We start from the raw sequence: 17,914 nt of genomic DNA on the forward strand, positions 1-17,914 counted from the left end.
GCCCGTGCATGAGATGAGCCATGAAACTGGCAAGTAATTTGCACAATGACATATGCAAAGTCTCTTTTTAATTCAAAAACGTCTATTTTATTAAAATGCAGGAAGGTTTCAACATATTATTTCAAATGATATCACTGCTTTGACAGGCATTTAAAAAAGTGATGGCTTTAATTGAGTGTGAAACATGCATGCCCCCTCGTCAACAACAATTTTGCAAATTAACTTAGAGGCAAATCGTTTGTCATGAGCCCTCTTTAAGTGGCTTAGATTTTTATTGTACATGGAGGACCATTATGATGCATTAAATCACACACAATAAAAAGTTTGACCTAGGATCAGTCAATTTGGCTAAGCGCGGAAGATGGGATTTGTCCCAGGTTTTCATTTTTCACATTGTGCAATGCTACCATTAGGTGGGCATCTTTTTATTTCTTCTGTTTTACATTGAAGGTTCATGCTCCTTTCTTATTGTGCATGAGGTTAGATGATGACAGGCAGGCAGAAGCCGCATGAAAGTCAATTAACATATCCACCGACTATGTGGCCTAGATTCTAATTATATATGCAGCAGCAAGCAGTATACTCCATTGAATCAAACACAAGAAAAATATTTGCCTAGGATCATGCAATTCGGTTAAGTGGGGAAGTAGGAAGTGATCCCAGACTTGCTGCTTTCACAATGTGTATGGCAGGCAGATGCCACCGGAAAGTCAATTATAATGAGCAGCCTTTATGTGGCCTGGAGTCTTGTTATAAGTGGAGCAACGTTATAGTATATTAAATCAAACACAAGAATCTTCACTCATGGCTACTGTTGGACCTGGCCCATTTACAGGGTCATTCCCCAGACTTTTTGCTTTTGCCTCCTTATTTTTCTGACCTTTGTTGGCTGCCGTTTTGACTCTGGGCACTTTTTCACTGCTAACCAGTGCTAAAGTGCATGTGCTCTCTCTTACAAATTTGGTATGATTGGATTCTACCTGATTGGCATATTTAATTTACCTATAAGTCCCTTGTAAAGTGGTATCCCTATACCCAGGGCCTGTAAATTAAATGGTACTAGTGGGCCTGCAGCGCTGCTTGCGCCACCCACTGAAGTAGCCTGTCAAACCTATCTAAGGCCTGCTAGCGCAGAGCCTGTGTGCGCAGTTTCCTGCCACAGGGTCCTGGCATCTAAATTTACTTGCCAGGCCCAGAACTCCCCTTTTACTACATGTAATTCACCCCTAAGGTACGCCCCAGCTAGCCCTCTGGGCAGGGTGCCATGTATGTAGAAGGCAGGACATGTGCCATGTTGCGTGGCCTGTCCTGGTAGTGACAAACAGCCTAACTGGTGTCTCACTGCTGTGAGTGCTGCCCTCTCATAGGATTGCATTGGAGATGCCCTGCCTTATGTGTAAGGGGTATTGTCTGATTTATGAGGGGTAGCGTAGGCATGTTTGGTATGGTTGTGACAGTGGTAAGAAATGCTGCTTACTGGTGTAGGTGTATTTTTTATTACTATCACAGAAATGCCACTTCTAGAAAGTGCGCATTTATCTGTGCTTATGACTTTGGTGTTTTGCAGCTTGTCTCCAATCAACATCTGGGCAGACTAACAGTTGGGGCTTTGTGCATACTTCTCAGACAGCCTGAACACAGGGAGGGTGGAGGTGACACAGAGGTGCATCTACATATTGTAAAGCCTTCCTGGGCTGAGAGAAGGGAGAGGCAGGGCACACCTGCATTTGTAAAGACTGTGCCCTGACCTCACACAATAGGGTCGTTAACCCCCCACTGATGTTTGGAGCCTGTGCTGAAAGGAGAGAGGGGGCAGAACCAGTTGTAACTGGCTGGAACCTCCTCTCCCTACCACTGTGAAACACTGTAAGAACTGACATAAGTACAGGGGAATTTTCCCCACAATTTGAACACTCTTGGAACCGAAACTGGACACACCAGGTGATGAATGGACTCACCAGGAAACCACCTTGGACTGCCGCTGCTGTGCTGACCTGTGACCTGCCTGGTCACTAGAAGGACTGTCACCACCTGCACCCCTTGTGCTGGCCTGTAGTTGGGCCCACCAGCCCTACGCTTCTTTGTGTTTGGCCTGTTCCCAGGGGCAGGGTGCTGTGCCCCTGACCCCTGCCACGATCCTTACAGCTGGGACTAAAAGCGCTGCGAAAAGCGCTCTGTTGGGTGCCCTTGTGCTTTGCTAAAGCACCTCTCTCCTTAAGGGAAATCACTGCCGCATCCTGAGTTCATAGGAGTGCCCTCACGCTTGGAGGAGCACTTCCCTGCCACTTTTAATCACCACCGCAGCCCGGGCGTAGAACAGAGCCCTCGCGCTTCCATGAGCGCTCCCCTGCTCTTCAGAATCACCGCCGCAGCCCAGCTTCCCGTGTGTGTTGAGCGCCGGAGCCGCGCTGCCCCCAGTGCCCCCAGGGCACTACGAAACTCTCTCGGAAAGGAGCGAGCCGCTTCTGTCGTGCTCCTGGGGCGTGCGGCTCTGGACCCGTGCCCCCGGGGCACTGTTGGACTCCGCTCCACCTGGGAGCCAACCTCAGCCGGAGGAGACGAGCCGGAGCACCTCCGGAGCAGCCCGACCTCCGTGGCTGCACTTCGAGGTCGCGGGCGGGAGGAGGCCTCATCGGAGGCCCCCGCACCGCAAGACCTCGTTGCCCTCGGCATTGCAGGGCCCGGGTGCGGAAAGGGAGTTCCTTTCCCCCCCGGACACTGCCTAAGGGGCACGATCGCCCCGTTCCACCTTATAGGCAGTTGTTTGGCGTTTGGGCCCCCCCCTTCAGAGAGGGCCATCAGAGGCCAGGGGGGCCCCACCAGGATCGCAGGTCCCCGGAGGGGCCTGTTCTTTTTCTTCAGTAGGGAGGGTGCAGATCGCCCCTCTCTCCCAGGAGACTGGCGAGGCCCCCGTTTTCCGCGCATAGGAGCGCCGGGGGCCCTCATACTCCTCCTTAGGCACTGGAAGTACCTCTTCATCCAACCAGGTACTTTTCTAAAGGACCAGTAATAGTGATAATCCAAAGTTCTTTGGTTCATATATTACCTCCCTGTGTTTGATGTTCTTTTTACATATGTGTGCTAATGTTCCTTTTATGGGCATGTCTAGTTAATATGTACTTATATGACTTGTAGTATATTCTCTAAGGTTCCTTTTATGGGTGTTTAGGAATTGTTCATGAGAAGTGCATATACCTTTTACTATAATTCCTGACTACTGCTTATGTTGCAGAATCCTGAGTATTTACGTGTTCTAATGTGACAACTGCATATTCCTGCAGAGTATCAGTAACTTGTGTAACATTCTGACAACTGCTAAGGTAGCAGGGTATTATTCATGTGTAATGTTGGTCTAAGTATGTTTTGTGCAATACAGATTATTTTTACATAGCTCAGTGTTGTGTTTACTTTGTGGTGTATATTTTGCGTCACATGTGTTGTGTGTTGTGCAAACTCTTTACACATTGCCTCCAGGTTAAGCCTGACTGCTCATGCCAAGCTACCAAGGGGGTGAGCAGGGGTTATCTTGGACATGTAACTCCCAAGCCCTGACTAGAGTGGGTAGGTTCTGCCAGGCTGAGGTGCATACCCTAGCCAACCAGAAACCCCATTTCTAACAGCTACCACTTATTTTAGGTGTTTCTGAAAAAGTGTCGGCCAATGTAAGTTTATGTGGTTCCTGTTTGTTAAATATCACCGAGTATTTGCCAACTTGTTGAAATTGTGTTCTTGCTTTTTCTCTTATCCATGCTGCAGACTACATTTTTCCCCTCAAATAAGAGCTGTCCTTCATTATCCCTCTTGCTCCTCCATGACTCAAATATTCAGTTTGTACTGTAGTATCTACATCCATCACCACAACAAAAAACAGGTTTTCAAACCTTTGAAGGTATGGGGCATATTTAAGAGAACCTAGCGCCACCTTAGCATCGCCATAGCATTATTATTTTACACTAAGGTGGCTTTTTCCCCATGCCATATTTAGAAAGTGTGTTGCGCCACTTTGTTAACCCTATGCCACATTATGCCTGTCCAGGAATAATGTATTCAGGGGGGGCGTTCCGGTACTAGGAGGCTGGCAAAAATGGTGCAGTTAAACTTAATAGATTTCACTACACCATTTTTGCTGTCATTTTTAACGTCTGCTCAGAGCAGCCGTTAAAATGATGCTCCAATAAAAACCTATGTGCCTTCTTGCACTTTGCTACTCTAGCGTCAACATTTTGGATGCTGGTGTAGAAAAGTGCCACAATAGCTTCAAAAATATTGACGCTATTGTGCTAATGACCACCATGGTGTGCGGTATTATAAATACGGTGCAACCATGGTGTTGTTAGGTGCCGGTAGGCGGGCACAGAAAAAGGGGAACATCAGCTCCACTGCGCCACCTTTTCTTAAATATAGGTCTATGTATTTTATTTACCAGCTTTTAATCATTAAATGTTGAAGAGTTGATGTCCTTTAAAGAGAGATAAGTTGTTTTTTCATAGCTATGGAAATTATGGAGCGCTAGGTATAGATTTGTTTAATTTTGTTGAGTTGTTACTCTCCATTAGTATGGCTGCTTTTGTTCATTGCCCTTCTCACCCTAACTACTGCAGCAATGCTGCAGAGTTTGCAGAGTATTGTATCATAAATCAATACACCAGGTAGCTTTGCTGTTATGATAAACATAGGTCTGGCTGATGTAATTCTCAGTTATGCTATTTAGGACGTGAATGTTCATGTACATACATAGAGATGGCTCCTGCAGGGTGAGGTTACAGTGAATTTGGGAGCCCACAGGTCAATGTTACTGTAAACAAATAGGCCTTCGCTAGTTCACCATGTTGGCAATGTAAAATGTCTACACTCTTCAAAGTTCTTAATAGCGAATGTAGTTTAGTGTAGATTCTGATTATTTGCTATAATTTGTGATGTGTCTCACAATTCGAACATCTCCAAACTAGTGTAGTTATTTCCATGCAAACCAGCAGTTTGTCCTCGTGGGAGTCAATATTTTCTGGAAGGTGCTAGCTGGGACTGGAAATTGAGGCACTGTGAGCTAATGAGGAATTGGGCCAACAGAACCTGATGGGGTCTATAGCCTCATTCCCTGCATTGTGAAGTTCTGTTGTCTAGTATGCAGTCCAATTGTTTTGGACCACACCACATCATGGCACCTCAAAGACACCCCAGGTTTTCTGAGGAGGAGCTCAGGGTCATGGTGGAGGAAATCATCTAGGTAGAGCCACAGCTATTCGGATCACAGGTGCAGCTGACGTCCATTGCAAGGAAGATGGAGCTATGGCGGAGAATTGTGGACAGCGTCAACACAGTGGGACAGCATCCAAGAACAAGGGTTGACATCAGGAAGAGGTGGAACGACCTACGGGGGAAGGCATGTTCTGAGGTATCAAGACACCAGGTAGCCATACAGAGGACTGGCGGTGGACCCCTACCTCCTCCCCCACAACTAACAACATGGGAGGAGTAGGTCTTGGCGATCATGCATCCTGAGGGCCTCGCAGGAGTAGCAGGAGGACTGGACTCTGTTAAGGCAAATCTTTACTACTTTATCCCCCACCCTACCTGCATGCCATCACATAATCCCACCCTCACCCTCACTCCCATGACTCCACCACCTCCCACACACCCCACCATCACAACCCACCACTCCCACAACCAAGCCCTGCATGCAACAACAATGCATGGACACCCATCACAGACATGCGTGGACATCAATCACCAAAGCTTGTCCAATATAGAGACTCACCCAGGGCACAAAATCACTGCTCACACAAGGGCCAAGGCGATAGTGCAAGTACAGTAATACAGAGAAAAACACCCATTGCACAAGATGGCACACACAGATAAAATAACAATGCATTTACATCCCAACAGGACCCCTGTCACCAGACAGGAGGTGCCAGCCATATCCAGTCTCCTCACAGAAGAGACCCACAGTGATGACAACATCTCTGCACGCCTGGATCTAGATGCCAGCCTGGCCCATCAGGGTCCTCTGTACAGTCGGTGACCCTGCCACAGTCCCAAACCACCACAGAGCCCCCCCCCAGGAAGCACCACCACAGCACCCACTCAGCAGGCCCATGCCACTGTCCCCAGGACAAGTCAATCAGCAGTGTGTCCACCACTACAGGGACACCAGGTAACCCCACTAACCCAGAACGATCAGGGACCTGGGGTCAGTGGCAGTGGGCACATGGTTCAGGGGACAGAGGCACAGGACAACAGGGAAGCTGGGAGGAATACTGTGTGATGGGGGAGGACAGGTCCAGGGATCCGACCCTCCACGAGGCACTCTACAACACCATGGGAGCATACCACCATTCCCAGGAGACCATGGGAACGGTACTGGCCAAGCTTCAGGAGACCCAGCGGCTGCAGGAGGGTCAACACATGGGGATCAGGGAGGACCTCACCAACATATACACCATCCCGTTCACCATAAAAGGGGTGCTGGCTGACATAGTCAAGACCATGAGGGAGGCAGTGGCACAACAACGGGCCCCTGACACTAGCCAAATCGAAGAACAGCCCTCCAACTCTGCCGGCGCTAATGGACAGGAGGCCCCACCACAGGACCAACAGGCCACCAGCACCCCACCCTCTGCAGAAGGAGAACCATCCCGCAAACGGTCCCTGCGATCCAGGCAGAAGACAGAGAACATTGCCAAGACCCCGCCAGTAAATAAGACTCTCCTGATTGTCACCCTTCTGTCCCACTATGTCATCCTGTTCAAAATGAACTGCCATTACTCCCCTTCCTATGCCCCATTGGACAATGCACCTGTGATACCAAGAGACTGGACTCTGCTATGGACCTTCTTCCACAATCACCCCAGCCCCTTGCACATACCCCAATACTCATTAGCCCCTAAATAAACACCCTTTAAGCACAACCCAATCTGGAGTCAGTCTGATCTTTCTCAAATGTATGATGACAACTTTAGTAACAAATAGCAATGTAAATGTTCATTTTCTCATGCCAATGTATGACAGTTGTTGGGCAGAAGTACATATAGCAGAAGGCAGAAAGGGGTACCCAGATCTGAAAAATGGAAATCCAAAGTGAACTGTCGGTGTCCATAGACAGAGGTTAAGAGGCTGACTTATACAATGTCCTATAGTATTCTGAAATGTGAGGAGGAGTTACAGTCTCTTACCTGTGTGTAACTGGAAGTACTGCATGATGATGTTCGTTCGGTTGTCAATATCTTCTTCCTCTGCCTCCTCTTCCTCACTGTCCACAGGCTCCACCGCTGCCACAAGACCATCACCATGCTCATCCTCCTGCAGAAAAGGCACCTGGTGTCGCAATTCCAGGTTGTGCAACATGCAGCATGCCACGATTATCTGGCACACCTTCTTCGGTGAGTAGCATAGGGAGCCACCTGTTGGATGGAGGCACCGGAATCTGGCCTTCAGGAGGCAGAAAGCCCTCTCAATAATACGCCTAGTTCACCCATGTGCCTCGTTGTAGCGGTCCTCTGCCCTTGTCCTGGCATTCCTCACTGGGGTCAGTAGCCATGAGAGGTTGGGGTAACCAGAGTCACCTGCAACTGTCGAGGGATAACTGTTCGACACACACTAACCCTTAGGGACTACACCATGCCCAGACACCTACTCATATTGTGTGGGGACCTTAAGCTCACCTATTAGCCACACCCAGTGCCTCTGGAGTTGGCCCACCACATAAGGGATGCTGCTATTCCTCAAAATGTAGGCGTCATGCACAGAGCCAGGATACTTGGCATTCACATGAGAGATGTACTGGTCCGCCAAACACACCATCTGCACATTCATCGAATGGTAGCCTTTTCTATTTCTGTACACTTGTTCATTTTTGCGGGGGGACAAATGCCACATCTGTACTATCAATGGCACCAATTATGTCAATCTTCACTGTGGGCAAATCCTCCACCTCCGGAAACATGATGTAGCTGCGCATTTGTTTCCGCAGGGCAGCAGGGCAGACAACACTCTGGTCAACATGTTAGAAAACATTGTCTGAGACATCCCTGATGCCATGGCCACTGTTGTTTGAAAGGAGCCACTTGCCAGGAAATGGAGCACTGACAGGACCTGCACTAGAGGGGGAATTCCTGTGGGATGGTGGATAGATGACATCAGGTATGGTTCCAATTGGGCACACAGGTCTTAGATTGTGGCACGATCAAGTCTGTAGGTGATTATGATGTGTCTGTCTTCCATTGTCGACAGGTCCACCAGGGGTCTGTACATCGGAGGATGCCGCCATCTTATCATCTGCCCCAGCGGTTGTGGCCTATGGAGGAGAACGGTGAGCTGAGGGTCATGTACCACATAGGTTGCAGAGGTGTGTCTGCAGTAACGTTAGTAAATCCGTGTGGCGTAGTTAGTCCGTATATGTGCCAAAATGTGCTGTGACGCAGTTAGGTACCATGGCATGTGCCCTCCTGAAATGGCGACTGCCTGACTTGTGAGGAGGGACAAGGGGAAATGAGGTAACTGCGCTGGCGTTGTGGTGCGTCGCGGTAGGCGGTCAAAAACCGCTGCGTAATTCAGCATTGGTTATCATTGGGCCCTATGGGTTCCAGGAGCGAATGGCGATGTACGCCGGCGGTGACGGTACGCACCGCTGCGGACGTGACCTCCATTTTCTATCTGTTCACTCACTTGATAACTGACCTTCAACAGAAGAGGACCTATACTGCAAGTGCTGCTGTGACCTGTGTCTGGAAGCGACAATGGCTCCAGTGTCTGGGGAAAGGGCCCCTGCCTTCACCGCGGAGGAGTTGGACAAACTGGTGGAGGGGGTCCTCCCCCAGTACACGCTCCACTATGGTCCTCCAGACAAACAGGTGAGTTCACTGTGAGCATGATGCGTGGGCAATGCCTGTTTTGAGTGTTGTGGATGGAAGATACATGTTGGGGGGGCTGAGGGCTTCATGTGAGGATGGTGAGTGTATGTGTGTCAGGGCATGGTTGAGAACTGGTGGGCAATGAGTCTGACAGTCCGGACAGGTTAGTAATGTCCTTTCCTCCTGTACCTTTCCTCTAGGTCAGCACCCACCAGAAGAAGGGCGTGCAATTGCCAAGGAAGTGCGGACCCTGGGGGTCTATCATGGACAGAGCACCCACTGCCGCAAGAGATGGGAGGACCTGCGCTGCTGGACCAAGAAGACGTCAGAGGCCCAGCTGGGGCTGGCCTCCCAACGTGGAAGGGGTGCTTGTCGCACCATGAGCCCCCTGATGTTCTGCATCCTGGTGGTGGCCTATCCGGAGTTGGTTGGGCGCTTGAGGGCATCACAGCAGCCACAAGGGGTTGAGTACAGTGTCATAAAGCTGCCTCTTCGCACTTTAGGAAGAATCTGGGTGGGGGAGGTGGGCTGTGGGTGCCCCTAGGCCAGGGCGAACATGGCTGTGTAGGTCCCTTGTTGGGCAGGTTGTGAGGCACTCCAATCCCAATAGTGTTAGTGGGCATCTACTACTGGGCAGGCTCCTGTGGGGTTCAGCTGTGCAGCTAATGGCGTTAGGTATTGTACCCCATGGGCTGAAGACTTTCCTACTAACTGGTAGTGCATGGCTTAGTGCATAGGGCTGCTCCCTGTGTGTTGTGTCCGCCAACGGTAGTGGTGTTGCTGTCATTGACCATGTGTGTTCTCTGTCTTTCCCCCGTCTTGTTTTGTCACCCTGTCCTTCTGTGCATTAGCATCATCTGGCGGAGGAGCAGATGCTCTGGCAATGGAGGGAGCTGCATCCCACATGGCCCAGGAGGGTGAATCCATGGAGGGTGAAGGCACCAGTGGGATAGAGGGCGAGCGGAGTTCTACGACGGGGACAGGAGGGGATACCAGCGACAGTGACTCCTCCTCTAATGGAAGCTCCCTGGGGGTGGCGGACACCCCTGTACCCACCCCAACAACAGGTAGAGCCGCCACCCCCCTACCAGCACCGCCCTCCCAGCAGCCCCTCAGCGAGTTTCCTGTGCCTGCTCACCCAGGAGGGTGGGCATCTCCTTTGACCCAGGCACCTCAGGCCCTGCCCCAGTCAGCCCTGCTGCCCTCAGTGAGGAGGCTATTGACCTCCTGAGATCCCTCAATGTTGGGCAGTCAACCATTCCTAATGCCATCCAGGGTGTCAAGAGGTATTTGCAGCAAACAAATGCATACCTGGAGTGCATTCATTCTGGCGTGGCAGCCCAACAGAGAGCATTTCAGGCTCTGGCCTCAGCACTGATGGCAGCCATAGTCCCTGTGTCTAGCCGCCCCCTCCAACTTCCACTACCCAGCCCCAATCCTCTCTACCTCACCCTATCCCAAGCACACCATCAGACCAGCAATCACACATATCAACACACAAAAGTGGCTCAGGAAAACATAAGCACCACAGATCCCACAGGTACTCACACAAGCACCATACCCATGCTCATATACCAACATCCACTTCCTCCACTGTGTCCCCCTCCTCCACATCCTCCACCTCCCTCACTGTCTCGTCTCCACTCACACCTACATGTACTACATCATCATCCACTGCCTCCATCACCAGCACGCCCATCACTACACACCGCTCACATGCAATTACCACCCCCACTACCATTCACATGTCCTGTGTGTCCTCTCCCAGTGTGTATCTGAGCCCTCCTCCCAAAGTACACAAACGCAGGCACAAACCCACTCAACAGCCATCCACCTTACAACAGCCTCCAGCCCAGGCACCTTCACCCAAACTCAGCAGAGGTACACCTCCCACAACCACTACCTCTTCCTCCACTCCCACACCCCCTCCATCTTCCCTTCCCAGTGTGTTTAAAAAACTTTTCCTAGCTAACATTAACCTCTTCCATACACCCCCCTCCTTTCCCTAGGGCCAGGATGTCTAGGTCCCAGCCCAGCACCTCAGCCACCAAATCTGCATCCGCTGTGGTCCCTGCTAGTCTTGTATGATCAAAGGGGGCACCCATCAGAGCGGCGAGTGTGCCACCGACAGATAAGAAGGACCACCCTATTCCACCACCGGCAAAGGTCAAAAAGGGGCCGGCCTTCCAGCAGGGGAAAGCCACACCACCCACCCAGCAAGGCCTCGCCAAAAACACAGAGAGGACAGTGCCAAGGTGGGGAAGGGCCACAAGCCAAAGGGCACATCACCTCAGGGCACAATGTCTCCTGGTGAGAGGCTGGTGACCACCATATCATCAGGGATGGCAGCCACATGCACCACAGTCACCACCGCCGCTCCGACAGCCACCTGCACCTCCACCTGCACCTCCACCTGCACCGCCACCTGCACCGCCACTGCCACAACATCAGGCTGCAGCATCCTCCACAAGGATCAGCCATCACCATCAGCTAAGACACCCAGGTGAGAGGATGTCAACTGCCACACCCCCGGTGCAGCATCACTGGGCACAAAGCCCCCTCCAGAACCAGTGGAGAATTACATCCATTCCCCCAATCCTTGGCAGGATGAAGCACTCTGGGCACAAAGCCCCCTCGAGAACCAGTGGAGAACTGCATCCACTCCCCCAATCCTTGGCAGGATGAAGCACTCTGGGCACAAAGCCCCTTCCAGAACCAGCGGAGAACTGCATCCACTCCCCCAAACCTTGGCAGGATGGAGCACTCTGGGCACAAAGCCCCCTCCAGAACCAGTGGAGAACTGCATCCACTCCCACAATCCTTGACAGGATGAAGCACTCTGGGCACAAAGCCCCCTCCAGTGCGTGTGGGCAAAGCACCCACTTGAGAGACTTGAGAGACTGTGGCTTTGCACTCCCCAGGATCAAGCAGTGGACAAACCACCCACTTGAGAGACTGTGGCTTTGCACTCCCCGTGACCAATCAGTGGGCAAAGCACCCACTTGAGAGACTTGAGAGACTGTGGCTTTGCACTCCCCAGGACCAAGCAGTGGTCAAAGCACCCACTTGAGAGACTTGAGAGACTGTGGCTTTGCACTCCTCAGGACCAAGCTGTGGACAAACCATCCACTTGAGAGACTGTGGCTTTGCACTCCCCAGGACAAAGCAGGGGAGGAGCCACCCACTTGAGAGACTGTGGCTTTGCACTCCCCAGGACCAAGCAGTGGGCAAAGCACCCACTTGAGAGACGTGAGAGACTGTGGCTTTGAACTCCCCAGGACCAAGCAGTGGGCAAAGCACCCACTTGAGAGACTTGAGAGACTGTAGCTTTGCACTCCCCAGGACCAAGCAGTGGACATATAGCCCCCTTGAGGAGCAGTGGCATCGTACCATAATCCGGCTGAGGTGCCCCCCTCCCCTTTCCCCTGAGGTTCCTGTTTTTTGCCCCTGCAGTGTTCTCTCTGTTTTGAGACAGGTGTCATGTGTGGGCTTTGCCCATGCTTTTTGGGACCACTGGTCCACGGACATTACATGGGCAAGTGTTCGGACTTGTGTGCTTGGTGTAAATATTTGTGTATACTGATTATTTGCTTTTCTCTTGATCTATCTGATCCAATATACCACTAGTTAAACTCATTTTGTTTTGTCCTTGTATTCTTCCAGGGGGTATCTGTGATGTTGTTGGATATGTGTGTGTGTATGTTGTTGTAGGTGGGGGCTGGGGGTGTGCGTGTCGGAGGTGTGTGTCACACTCTTTTCCCTTCTCCCCTCCCCTGTGTTCTAGGTGCAGTACTCACTGTCGTTGTCGCCGCTGCCGCCTTCTTTCTACTTTGTGGTGTATTAGTAGATATGCCAACATGGGTAGGATCTGCAATTCCTGCTCCATGGCGTCATAGTTCTTCTTTGGGTGTCGAGAGGTGAGTGGTTTCCCTTCTGTGTACTGTTTCCACCGTGCTTTTGATGGTGTTGGTACCGCCCCGGAAAAGCTGGCGGATTGGTGCCTTGTAATTGTGGGGGCGGTACATTGGCTTCCGTCTGTCTGTTGTCGGTTACCCCTGCGGTGTTTGTTGCTACCGCCGTTTCGGTTGGAGTATTAAAGTGGCTGTCTGTTTTGCCGGTTTCCGCCATGGTTGTGATCCCATTTTTTTTTACCACCGGCCTGTTGGTGGTATTACCGCCACTTTAACACCAACCGCCAGGGTTGTAATGAGGGCCTAAGGGGGTCATTCTGACCCCGGCGGGCGGCGGGCGTCGCCCGCCGGGCGGAGACCGCTAAAAGACCGTACCGCGGTCAAATGACTGCGGCGGTCATTTTGACTTTCCCGCTGGGCAGGTGGGCGACCGCCAAAAGGCCGCCCGACCCCCCAGCGGGAAAGCCCCAGCAACGATGAAGCTGGCTCCGAATGGAGCCGGCAGAGTTGCTGGTGTGCGACGGGTGCAGTGGCACCCGTCGCGATTTTCAGTGTCTGCTCTGCAGACACTGAAAATCTTAATGGGGCCCTGTTAGGGGGCCCCTGCAGTGCCCATGCCAGTGGCATGGGCACTGCAGGGGCCCCCAGGGGCCCCACGACACCCGTTCCCGCCAGCCTCTTCCTGGCGGTGTGAACCGTCAGGAACAGGCTGGCGGGAAGGGGGTCGGAATCCCCATGGCGGCGCTGCTTGCAGCGCCGCCGTGGAGGATTCCCTGGGGCAGGGGAAAACCGGCGGGAAACCGCCGGTTTCCCTTTTCTGACCACGGCTTTACCGCCGCGGTCAGAATTGCCCCTGAAGCACCGCCAGCCTGTTGGCGGTGCTTCCTCCGTCCCCGGCCCTAGCGGTCCATGACCGCCAGGGTCGGACTGACCCCCTAAGTCTTTTACGAAAATGAGGAGTTTTGGTGAACATGCTTCTTGTCCCTTGACTTCACAATACATGTCACAATTTCTGGAAGCATGCTGGATGGTTTCCAAACATGATAAAAATGGAGCTTACTAAGTATCCAGGCCTCCATTGATTTTTCTACAAAGTTTTAATACTGCTTTCAGCCATAACTAGAGTCTTATTCCAGTCAATATCTCATAACTTTAGATGTTCATAACTCAACTCTGTGGTTCTAATTTTATAAGTTTTTCACAATGGTGAAACTTTGAGGTGATATTGGTATATTAAAAATGAATCTGTTTGCTACACATAGGTCTCTGCAAAAATTTGAATGACCAATTCATATTGTATTCAATATTTTAGTTCACATATTTATTTTTCAATTTAAGCCTTTTGGGTGTTTACAATCCCCCCATTATTTAATATTTCTTCTTTACTGATGTCAACCACTTAATTTGAATTCAAAATGGTATTCCATACATTGTTTACTATTTTTGTTTTGGAAATTGCAAGGTATGAATGTAAAGCTAAAGGAGTCACACTATGGCAGTTAACTGCACCATCTTTGTTTAGAATGCACCGCGCATGAGGTACATGACGTATCAACTACTCATTATTCTGCGCGGTATACAGTGATGTGCACACCTGACTGGGATTTTGCGGATACGCTTTCTTCAGGGTGTCTCCTTCAGCGCGTCTATGGTGATGCGCATGCCATTATGTAATTAATTGGTCTGCGCTGTACTATTGCAAGTACTTTAATTACTAATTCATTAATTTTGTCTCATCTCCCCTGATACTCTCAGCACATCACAATGATGTGCAGACTTTATAGAGGCCATTCTGTGAATACTCTGTGTGGCATGGTTATCTGATAAAATCTGGCAGTGTTCTAGCATAGTATCAATTTGAGGAAACTCCATACATACATTAGGTGTCAATAAAATGACACATAACTTGTCTGTTCCATCATTATTTCTGCTGAATCCTGGAGCTCCTGTAACTCCATGGGAGGAATGGATTGATGGTTTTAAAATGTTCAGGCTGGCTACTGGCAATGAAAGGATGGCTGATGATAGGAAACAAACTATGTTATTACATTCATTAGGTAAAGAAGGGTTGAGAATATATTGCACAATTTCTGATAATCCCACTCAGGAAAGTTTTTAAAGACAAACAGTTGTGCAAATCAGATGTCAATTGGATATCAGGGAGTAGTGAATGTGTGGAACCACTGGGATTTTTCATTGCTGAAGAGAATTTGTATGCTAAAAATGTATGCTAAAAAAGGTGCACCTTTGTTTGGTATTATCCATCAAACCGCTATAGGCATGCGTTGGCATCCGGGAGGTCATGAAAAGGTTGTTCTGATGCGTGCAACTATGCAAGAAAGGAATCTTGTGCAAGCAGTCCCTGAGGTGTTCTCTGACCAACTGGGAAAATTGAGAGGATTCAAACATCAGATCATATTACGTTGGGGGTTCTCAACCTTGGGTCCAGAGAGTACAAAGTTTGCTATCGGCTGTGAGGGATGACGTCAAAGCTGAGATTAAGAAACTAATAAAGTCTGACATCATTGAGGAAATAAAATCATCTGGATGGATAGTACCCATTGTTCTGGTAAGGAAACTCGATCAATCCATTAAAATGTGTATTGATTGGCAGTTTTTAAATAATGCTATATGGGTTGATAGACATCCATAACCCAATGTAAATTAGATGATTGCTACTATTGGAAAAAGCAAATGTTTTTCACTGATAGATTTATTGTTTGCTTATTCTCAGATCAAATTACATACTGACTCCAAACATTTACCGTCTTTCATTGTTGGCTCAACAGAGGCATATACTGGTCATACTACCCAGGAACATCCTCTGAAAATACTCCTTTGGTATTTTATATATAAGTATTCTTTGTGGATTGCACTGAAGTGTTTTTAGCAGTAATAAACTGGATCCCAAGAAAATAATCCAGATAGCCCCTCTTGCGGTCAAGTTGCCTTGGTAGTAGGGGTGGGCGGTAGCTCTGCTCCACTGGTAGAGTTAACAGAGTTTCGGCACTCCCCACTCCACTTGGGGCATGAAGTTCAGCCAAAAACTCTGCTAGCCCCAGCAGCAGAGCTAACCATGTGCACACTGCAGCCCAGTTACGGGCCACACTGAGCAAGCGCAGACAGTCTGCACTTGCACTGTGTGGCCCATAATTGGGCTGCCCTGTGTGCACTTGGCCTAAAGACGTTGACGGCAGACAGGCATGGTGCTGCTTCAATCAGCACCAGATCCAGGCCTCCCTCCTTTCTCTGTCCTCAGCAGCCCAGGAGCAGGGGACAGAGAGAGGCAGAGAGCCAGACTGCTAGTAAGTGGCAACAGGGATCCTGGGGTCGACCTGGACTAATGTAAGATCCTTATTTTGGTTTCTCTTCTATGTGCACATGGGGGCCGGCACTGGGCATGGACAGGATGTGCATGTGAGGGGGTTGGGGGAGTCTCTGCTTGGTAAAAAGGAAACTTGCAGTCAGAGCTCTTGAAAAGAACCTGTCTCCCCAAAGTCCATGGGAAAGGAAGTGGTGTTATAGGTATGGTGCTTAGGCCAGCAGGGATCGCTGGAGACCGGAGCAGCATCAGGTACCAGATAGAGCCCACACCAGATAGAGATGTGTGTGGCCTGAGAGAGTGACTGCTAGCCCAGTGGCAAACCAGGCTAGGCACTTTGTGAAAATACCAGGCTGCTGGTGGTGTGCAGGTTTGCTGCTGGTAGTGCTGGGCCCTAAAGAAAGGGTGGTCTGAGGCTGGGTGTAAGTGCGGATGAAGCAATTGCAAGGCTGGTGAAATACAGGGGGTGTGGTTGGCAGTGTCATGCAGGTGTGGTTGAGAGCAGCTGGCTCCAGGCCGGTGGGCTGTGTCAGCACAAGAGGCCTGAAATGGCAGCTTTTGCTGCAGTTTCGGCATACCCTAGCCTGAATGCTCCTGATTTCAGAAGCACTAAGCAGGATCAGCTTAGTGCTTCCAAGATCTGGATCTTGCACTCCACCACACGCGGAAATCCACAGAGTTTTTAGTCAACCTCTCAGAATTACACAGAGTAGAACTCCGCACGTTCTGCCCACCACTACTTCGTAGTACTATCTCACCATGCTGGGGAGAGGTGGCTGACGATAAAGCATGCCACATTACATGGGTGAGACCACCTCACCCAATTTCTAAAAATGCTTAGACTATAACCTTGGAAATAGCACGGGTCCACAAAATCTTTTAAAGGCACAAGGATTTTACTATTGCCTGTGTGGAAGACTACCATGACATTTTTTATGTTGTGATGACCTCACAGATGATATCCTTGTGTTCGGAGGTGAAAGAAGGGATGTAGAGTTTCTGGGTCCTTCTTGTTGGGAAAGAGTTAATCCCCTGGAGGGCATTTCCTTGGCTGCTGATGTTGTGTAGTCAAATGATCAACATATGATGGGATATCATGTTGAACACTGCTGTGAAGTCGAGGAGGATCAAGGCTGCCCTCTCTCCTTGATCAAGAAGGGCTCAGATTTCATCTGTAGCTGAAATAACAGCTGTCTTGGTTAGTGGTGCTGCAAAATCTGGACTGGAAGGAGTTGAGAAGGTAGTGTTTCTCCAGGTGAGTGGTCAGTTGTTTGTTGATGGTCTTTTCCAGAACTTTGGGGTTGGATGATGGTTTCGTGAGTAAGGGTTTGATCTCAGCGTGCTTCAAGTCTTGTAGGAATGTGGTGGTAGATATAGAGGTGTTGAGTAGGGAGATTAGTTCTTGGCTGATTTTGCCTGTTCTGAAGCTGAAGATGTGGTGTGTGCAGGGGTCACTCAGAGCTCATGAGTGGATGGAGTTCATGAGAGAAGTGGTTCCTTGGGTGGTGAGTGTCTTCCAGGTGGTAAGTCGGGGTCCGGCGCCTGAAGTGGTGGTGCTGTTCAGGTTGAGGAAATTGGTGGGTTCAGGTTGGGGTAACAAAGTTCTTGTAGATGGTAGAGATTTTGTTATGGAAGTAGATGGCAAGGTTGTTGCACAGCTCCTAATTGGGGGGTGATGCTGTTCTCTGTGGCTGGGGGGGTGAGCCCTTGGTGGTGCACCATATTTCCTCTTTTTGTTTGCAGTCATGATTTTTTCTGTGTACCAACTGCCCTGTTTAGCAGACCTTCTGTGGTGGTTGCTTTTGATGGGAGCAAAGTTGTTGGCACATTTTGTG

This window comes from Pleurodeles waltl, chromosome 3_1 (assembly GCF_031143425.1).
Source record: "Pleurodeles waltl isolate 20211129_DDA chromosome 3_1, aPleWal1.hap1.20221129, whole genome shotgun sequence".
NCBI classification, from domain to species: Eukaryota; Metazoa; Chordata; class Amphibia; order Caudata; family Salamandridae; genus Pleurodeles; species Pleurodeles waltl.